Genomic DNA, 7,248 nt, shown 5'->3' with positions numbered 1-7,248 from the left:
CAAGACTAATTTTCATTTTCCATTCAGGAAGCAACCTTCAGTTGAAGCCGTGGGATGTGGGCAGCAAAGACTCCTTGTCTGGACAGATGGCTCATCCCAGGCACAGACACTTGCCTTGGACACCCCTCAACCCATCTCCCCATGGAGAATGAGCACAGGTCAGTCTGGGACCCTCATCTGCTGCTCTCGTGACCTCTGAAAAGGAGCAACCAGCCATCGGTGTATGCTGAGAAGTACCTTGTGCTTTGACAGGAAGCTGCAATGTGGCAAGATAAGTAATTAATTAGCCTCGTGCTGCCACAAGCATTTTCAGTCCCAGCTGACAACAGACTAATTAAGAACCTCCCTGTGGTGCCTATTTTAGATAACCATTTACTTTGGTACAAATTAACAAAGGCTTTTCTAATGGTTTATTTCACAGGCAACTCATTAGATCAATTTATGGGGCAAATAGCAGGAATTTGAATAGACATTTTGCGTTCCTAGCCACCAAAAGCCCAGACAATTTTGCTGAAGAGTGCTCTAATTTTATCAAGGCAAAACACTTCCTTCCTTCTGATTCTTTTTGTCATGTCATTTGTTCTCAGACGTTACCTTAGCCCAAGTCCAGAGGCTTTGAAAACTGAAGGTGACCTTGCAAGTGCTGGTTCTTAGGAACAGATTAATGTTCCAGCACCCTTGTACATGAGTTGTCCAGCAGAGTCATTTGGGGTGCTTGCAGACCGAGCACTGTGAGTGCTGAATGCACCCCATTATCACCGTTGTCTGCTTCGGCATCTCAGTGGAGGTCGAGGAACCAAACCTCATGCTACCCCTATGATCCCTGCCTCTGTGACCATGGGAAACACTGATGCATGTGCAACTCCAGGGGTTTTGCAGGATCCCCCATGAAGCCTAAGAGAATCAGAAAAGGGCCCTGCGTCCCTCAAATGGCAGGCAGGAGTGTCCTTCTTTTCCACATTAGCTTTCAAATGTTAAGCTTGATCCTGCCTAACAACTGCACAAACACAGTCTGTCTTTAGGATGCTGCAGGAGTCTCAGATGTAGTCTGGACCAGTAGGGATGTGGGTTGACACTGAGCCCAGAAGCAACCTGGTTATCTCTGCTCCAGGATCTGTCCTAACAGGAAAACATGTGCAGGAGGATTTTACCATCGCTTACTGCCTCTGCACTGCCTCATGTTTACCAAGTATAGCTGCGAGGGTGAAATATTTAAGTTTGACCCCAAATCAAGAGTGAGTGGATGACAGCAAAGACGGCAGACTGGACCTTATGTAGCAAGGGATTGTGCAGCTTGGGAAGGGAGTTGGGGCTTCGGACAGAAAAGGAAAGCGAAGAACATAAGCTGGAAGGTCTCGCTGGGGCAATAGGGTGGCACCGTCGCAGCAACAAAATTCTCTGTGTGGTTTTCAGGAGGGCACAGTTCTCCAGGTGACTGAGATCAGGTACTTCCATCAGCACTAGAATTAATTGGGAAGGTCTCTTTGAAATGAATGTTTGATCATCTGATATCTTTTATTTTTCCTCTGTGGGGATAGTAGCCAATTCCCTGTTTTCAAACACCAGTAGAAACTTAGGTTAAAGCCTCAGAGATGAATTTTTCTTCCACATTTGGCTGAAACTGGGTTGTGGATTTGCATACAGAACAATTTCTTTGGAGAAATTGCTAAAGCTAGGGATGCCTCCCTACAAGTCATCTGCTCAGAGCCACCTGCTCAGAGGTGTACAGATCACTTTTGTTTGTTGATGAAGGGGAGTGTTTTCATGCTTTTGTTCCTGGAACGCTGTCCCAAACGAGAATCCCTAGATTCTTGTCTAGGTTGGCTCATAGGAAGTGAAAACTCAAAACATTAATGGGATTATCAGTTTGCATTTCTCAGCACCTAATTGTGTGTAATTTTTGCCTCACTCCCCCCCCACCCCCAGCAATTCTACATGAGCTGAAGTGGGAACATTTCCCCTGTTTCATGGCAACAGAGCTGTGCAGTGGAGGCTCCACAAAGCCACACGCATTACGATTTTTATCCCCTGTTGCAGGCTGGCAGTGTGTAAGCTTTTCCTTCCCAGTCCTCTCTGGCCCTTTTTGGATGCAAGCAGCTACAGCAAATATCAAACGTGACTTCGTTTGCCACAGCTATCTGCCCTCCTCCTCCTAATCCTTAAGGCTGTTGATGATTTCCTCCATGGCTGGATGCCGGGATGCTGGTGACCCACTTCCCGAGTCTGAAGGCATCGCGGAGCATAGGGTAGCTGCAGCACCCAGCATCTCTGTTGAAGCTGAGTGCTGACAGCCGGGAGGCAGCGAGGGTTGAGCACAATTGCTTCTGAAATGCACACTGCGCACTTCTCCCCAGCAGATGCTTCTGCCATAGCTGCGTGACAAAATGTGCTCTCGACTCACGAGGCCAGACTCCTCGCAGGTATAAACTGGCTCAGCACCACCAGCTTTGATTTCTTCCCGCCGAGGAGCTGTCCCTGCGCTCTCTGCCGAAAGCCTCTGAGGACCCTAATAAGCAGGGGGCTTCTAGACCTTTTTTTCTGAGGAGTAGCTTTATATAAGTGGCCTGTGCTGCATTGATGCAATTTGCACTGTTGTCCTTTTCTGGACGATCCTCTGAGCATCTCATGGAGGCCTCCTGAGGTTGCTGCCGCTGCTGTGCTAACTCCTACCTGGCGCGCTCCTCCGTCGGCTGGGCTCAGCCTGCCAGAATAGTAAATTTGTCTACTGGGGCACTCATGTCAACTGCTGGGTGCAGCTGGCGGAGCTGCAATTGTCACTCCTTTCAAAACCATCAGCTGGTTAGTTTTCTTTTTTCAACTTTAAATAGCTGTTTCCAAGAATATGGGGTGGTTTCTAAGGATGCTGTGTGCGTAAGACCCCCCCAGGATGTAAACTCACATGTCCTTCGTGCTTTGGTGTGTTAACGGATGGGGTACTTGGGCACGTCCCAGTTCCTGAGAGTCTGTCTGGCCTCTGAAGCTGACCTGAAGTCTGCTGCTGATTTTCCAGAGCAGAAAATCTTCATGGGACCATGAGTCTAGGCAAGGTCTTGTGAGTGAGCTATGTCTAAACTCCAAGTAGCCACAACCCACTGTGCTACATATTTCTCTGCACAGGCTTGCTCAGCCCCAGCAGAAACACTGAACAGTGCACTGTACCTAATTATGCAGCTTTGCCATTTTCAGACTCTCCCCAAATATGCATCTTTGATTTCTAGGTACTGTCTTACCTCCAGGTCCCAGACAGTTGCAATTCAGTTTGTTCCGTGCTCATGGCTCCTTTCAGGGGCAAGGCTATCTCAGGGAGAGTGCAGTCTCCTGCTAAACATGCTGGAAACAGGCCATGAGGCATGTAGTACTTCAGCTTGAACTGGAGAGTATGATCTTATTTCTCTAGTAAGGATATTGGTTCCTACTGTAAATCTGTGTTCTAAATCCCACCCTATTCTGCCCAAGGGAAGCCACCAGATGCCGTGTTATCCCATGGCTTGTTGCAGGTTCGCTGTCTGAAGACAAAGCAAGTTTCTAATGGTATTTTAGCATTCATTCAGACCCTGTGTCCTTGGCAGGGTCTTTTTCACAGTTCCTTCCTAGGTGCTAGCTGCAACACATGTAATCAGGCAGCGGGACAAAGACTGGATAAAAAAATTCTCAGCAACATTTATTTGACAGATCCATCCACTGTGATCAAAGGCCCTGCCCTGATCCCATTGAATTTAATGGACATATTGCTAATAATCTCAGGAGATGAGGATCTGACTCTCCCTGATTTGTGGACAAGACCGTTATAGCTTCGGGAGAAATTAAATCCCTTCCCCTACTCTTTGGGTGAGGGGAAAAGGCATGTATCATGCTTCCTCTTTGGATGATGCCTGTTCTCACAACTGGCAATTATCTGAGACAGTAGCTGGTGTAGCATGTGTCAGAGGAGTGTGCTGTGGCAATTTCTCTCATCATATATTTAGCCCTGAGTCTGCAAGACGGCTTGTACTAGACAGAGCTGAGCTAAGGTTAACTCCGTGATCGTAGTTGTGCATTTCTAGTCCATGCAACTGCTGGTGCTGCAAAACCCAGCTTTGAACTTCCACTTCTTTTTATTCTTTCCTAGCAGACTTGGTAGAGGAAGGGGTGTTGAGATGATTTCTCTGTCTTCCCCTGAGATTTATATTTCTGGAATATGTCTCAAATTTATTTAGGGAAAAGGAATGAAATTCAGCAGCATGACTGTGCTAGCAGAGCAAATGTTTTGCTGGTGGTAGCTCTTTCCCCCTTCATGTTAGCACTGAATTTGTTCTGGTATTCCTGAAATGCCTTTAAACATTTCATTTCTTCTTTAGAGTGAGCCGAGGTGGTCCCTTGTGTGAAAGTTAGCTTTGGGAAGAAAGCACTAAGCCTCTTATGAGAGCAAAGCTGCGCCTGTGTTTAGACTCATTCCATCACCCTCTGTGGCATTTGAGCTGATTCCTCTTTTTATGCCTATCACCTTCTCATTTCCTTTGGCTGGGATCCCTCTTTCTTTCTGCTGAAATGTTTGGAAGGCAGGCAATTCCCTGGCTGCCTGCAGATGAAACGAGATCAGCTTTCAGCATTGAGTTGTGTAACAGCTGCCCAGTGTCACTACAGAGCCAATTTTGGGACAGTGTCATCAGCTTTGTCAATCCATATGTCCCAGGGAGATTTTTACTAGATCAAAGCTTAAGTACACATTAACTGGATCAAATTCTTAAATGTACAACCAAGATCTGAAGTGACAAATGGGACACCCAACTTTCATTAACCAAACAAAACTGTGATTCACTGATGTAAACTGAAAGTTTCCATGAATTCCAGCTATCCATAGGTATGTGATGTCTGAAAGATTGTCCCATGCTCACCCTGGTCTGTATATGAGTGTGTGCAGATGAGCAAGAAAAGTTTTAGTATTATCTTTGCAAATTTTGCTTTGTTTTTTAATAAAGCTTGTAATTGTCAGTTTTGTGCTTGTGAAAAGCATATCACAAAAAGACCAGTTTGAATAATATCAGGGTTTCAGTTCAACAGAGCAAGTATAAAAAGGCCTGGTGGAAGCTTGCAAAGGTATACCGTAGCTTTCTAATAATAAAAATGTCTCACTCGTCTTAGATGTGGGACGCTGTGTCCTGGAAGATAGCCTCTTGTCACCTGACAGCAGAGCCTCCTCCAGCGAGGGCATGCCCCAAATTGCTCTTTGCAATTGAATTCATTTCCGAACAAGGTGACAAGACCCCAGGGCTGGTAGGTCAGCACCACACAAGCTGCATCAGATCCCAGGTGGCTTCTGCTAGGAGGATCAACATCAGCTTGTCTTGTCTGCGTGTGCCAGGCAGCTCATGGGCTGCTGAACAGTATGTGGAGCTCAGACGGCTCACGATTTACATAGGTTTGCATAGACAGCTAGATAACTGAAACACCATGTGCTTCAGATGAGTTGTCTGCAGAGACCCTGCTACTGACAAGAAAGTCTCAGGACTGAGTTTGAGCATATTTCTCTGTCTAAACACAAAAGCATGATCAATCAAGCTTGCTTCACTTAACCTGGTTTGTACTATTTAAATTTTTGTACAATAGTCTTCTTTCAGCCTAATAGTGGCTTAACTTCATCCATTACCTTAATATTTCTTTAACTGACTCAATTTAAATAAGAAACCAACCACATCTGGTGCAAAATTTGCTGAGTGATTGAGATGTGGGCCTGCTCAGTAGCTCATGGTCTGACATTAGCTTTAGGTCACTTCTCAATAGGCTTCTGAGCATCCGCAACGTGACAGCTGCCTTCAGGGTAGCCAAAGGAATGAAAAAATTAATGCTTATTTGTTTTATTTTAAATAAGCATCTCATGTAATAAACAAACTAATAAACATACCTTATCCAGACGTGCAGCATTTATAAATCGGTATAAACAGCTCTGTTCCTCTGATGAAGTCAATTGGCGTGTATTGATTTGCATCTTCCACTGATCAGACCTGCCTGCATGAGACTAACCCCTTGAAATTATCTTGTCTTTGGAAAGTGAATTTGGCCTATTTCCTTGCAGCACTGGGTACCTTTAATAGCACATGTCAACCCAGCATTCTGGGTGCTTTTGGACAATGGGTTTTGTGATGGAAGTTCCCATAATAATTTTTTCCAGGAATAAGCTGTTTTTTTCAGGCTGGATAAATTCCAGCTCAAGTAATTACACTCTGCCATCCTCAATTCCCCCAAAGGTCCAATTAATTCAGGCATTCTTAGCATAAAATTATTACATGCTGCTACTGTACACGGCTAAACAGCTGTTGTACTTCCCCCCAACAATGAATACATCTCAGTGGTGCGTGAACCGATTCCCTTACATCGCTCTGCTGCGGTGTGCCCAAACGATTTCAATGCTCGCAGTCCTCCAAGAAAAAGCACATTGGTTATGCATACTTTTATCATGGTCTTCCTAGTCCTGCTAGTCTTGCTTGTCCTTCTTCACTGGGTTTCTCATTCAGAAGAAAAGATGGGAAGAGGCAAAAAGCTCTGCTGGGTAAATTCGCTTCTGGATCTTGAACCACCATACGTGGGGAAGGTCTCAGAGCAAAGGGTGGCATGTTGCCAGAGGTGCCGGCCAGGCGCACCGGGAGGCTTTACACACATGGCACATGTTGTTCTGAATACCTGAGAGGGCACCCGCTACTGAAGTAATTAGTTATGTCCGGGTTGCTTAACAGACGCGTGACACTGATGTGTTAGCTGTTGTCCATCTATAGTGAAAGAGGCTTTTAAAAACCCAGAGAGTTAATGGAGATGGGAAGCCTACAGCTGCAGTAGTGTCTGTTCTGCTTTTTCTTTTGAAGGTGTTTTTACCTCTGCTTTTTTGGACAGGTTTCGGTGCAATCATTGCAGCAGGAGCACGCTGCTTTGATACCCACTGGTTCCCAACTCTGATGATCTGGTGCAACTGCTGTGGTTTGTAAAATCAGCTGCAGTGCTCATGCCTGGCCCTTGCTGGGAGACCGGAGCCAGCTGTCCCATCAGGGGCTGAGAGCTTGTGAACGGAGGAGGGCTTTCCAGGCCTTGTCTAGCTTTGGAAAGCTTGCCCCATCATAACCACTGTGGTAGTGAGGCTGTTTCAACATCAGGGTTGAAAGGCACAGCCTTTTGCTCTTGTGGTTCGAACAGCTGAAAGGCAATGTGCTGCCCAAAGGTAACCCCCAGGCTGCACCGGTTAACCTGCCGGGACCTGCGCACTGCTGGGGCAGCAGCTCA

This window comes from Ciconia boyciana, chromosome 4 (assembly GCF_034638445.1).
Source record: "Ciconia boyciana chromosome 4, ASM3463844v1, whole genome shotgun sequence".
Lineage (NCBI taxonomy): Eukaryota > Metazoa > Chordata > Aves > Ciconiiformes > Ciconiidae > Ciconia > Ciconia boyciana.
This window is presented reverse-complemented; position numbering follows the sequence as displayed.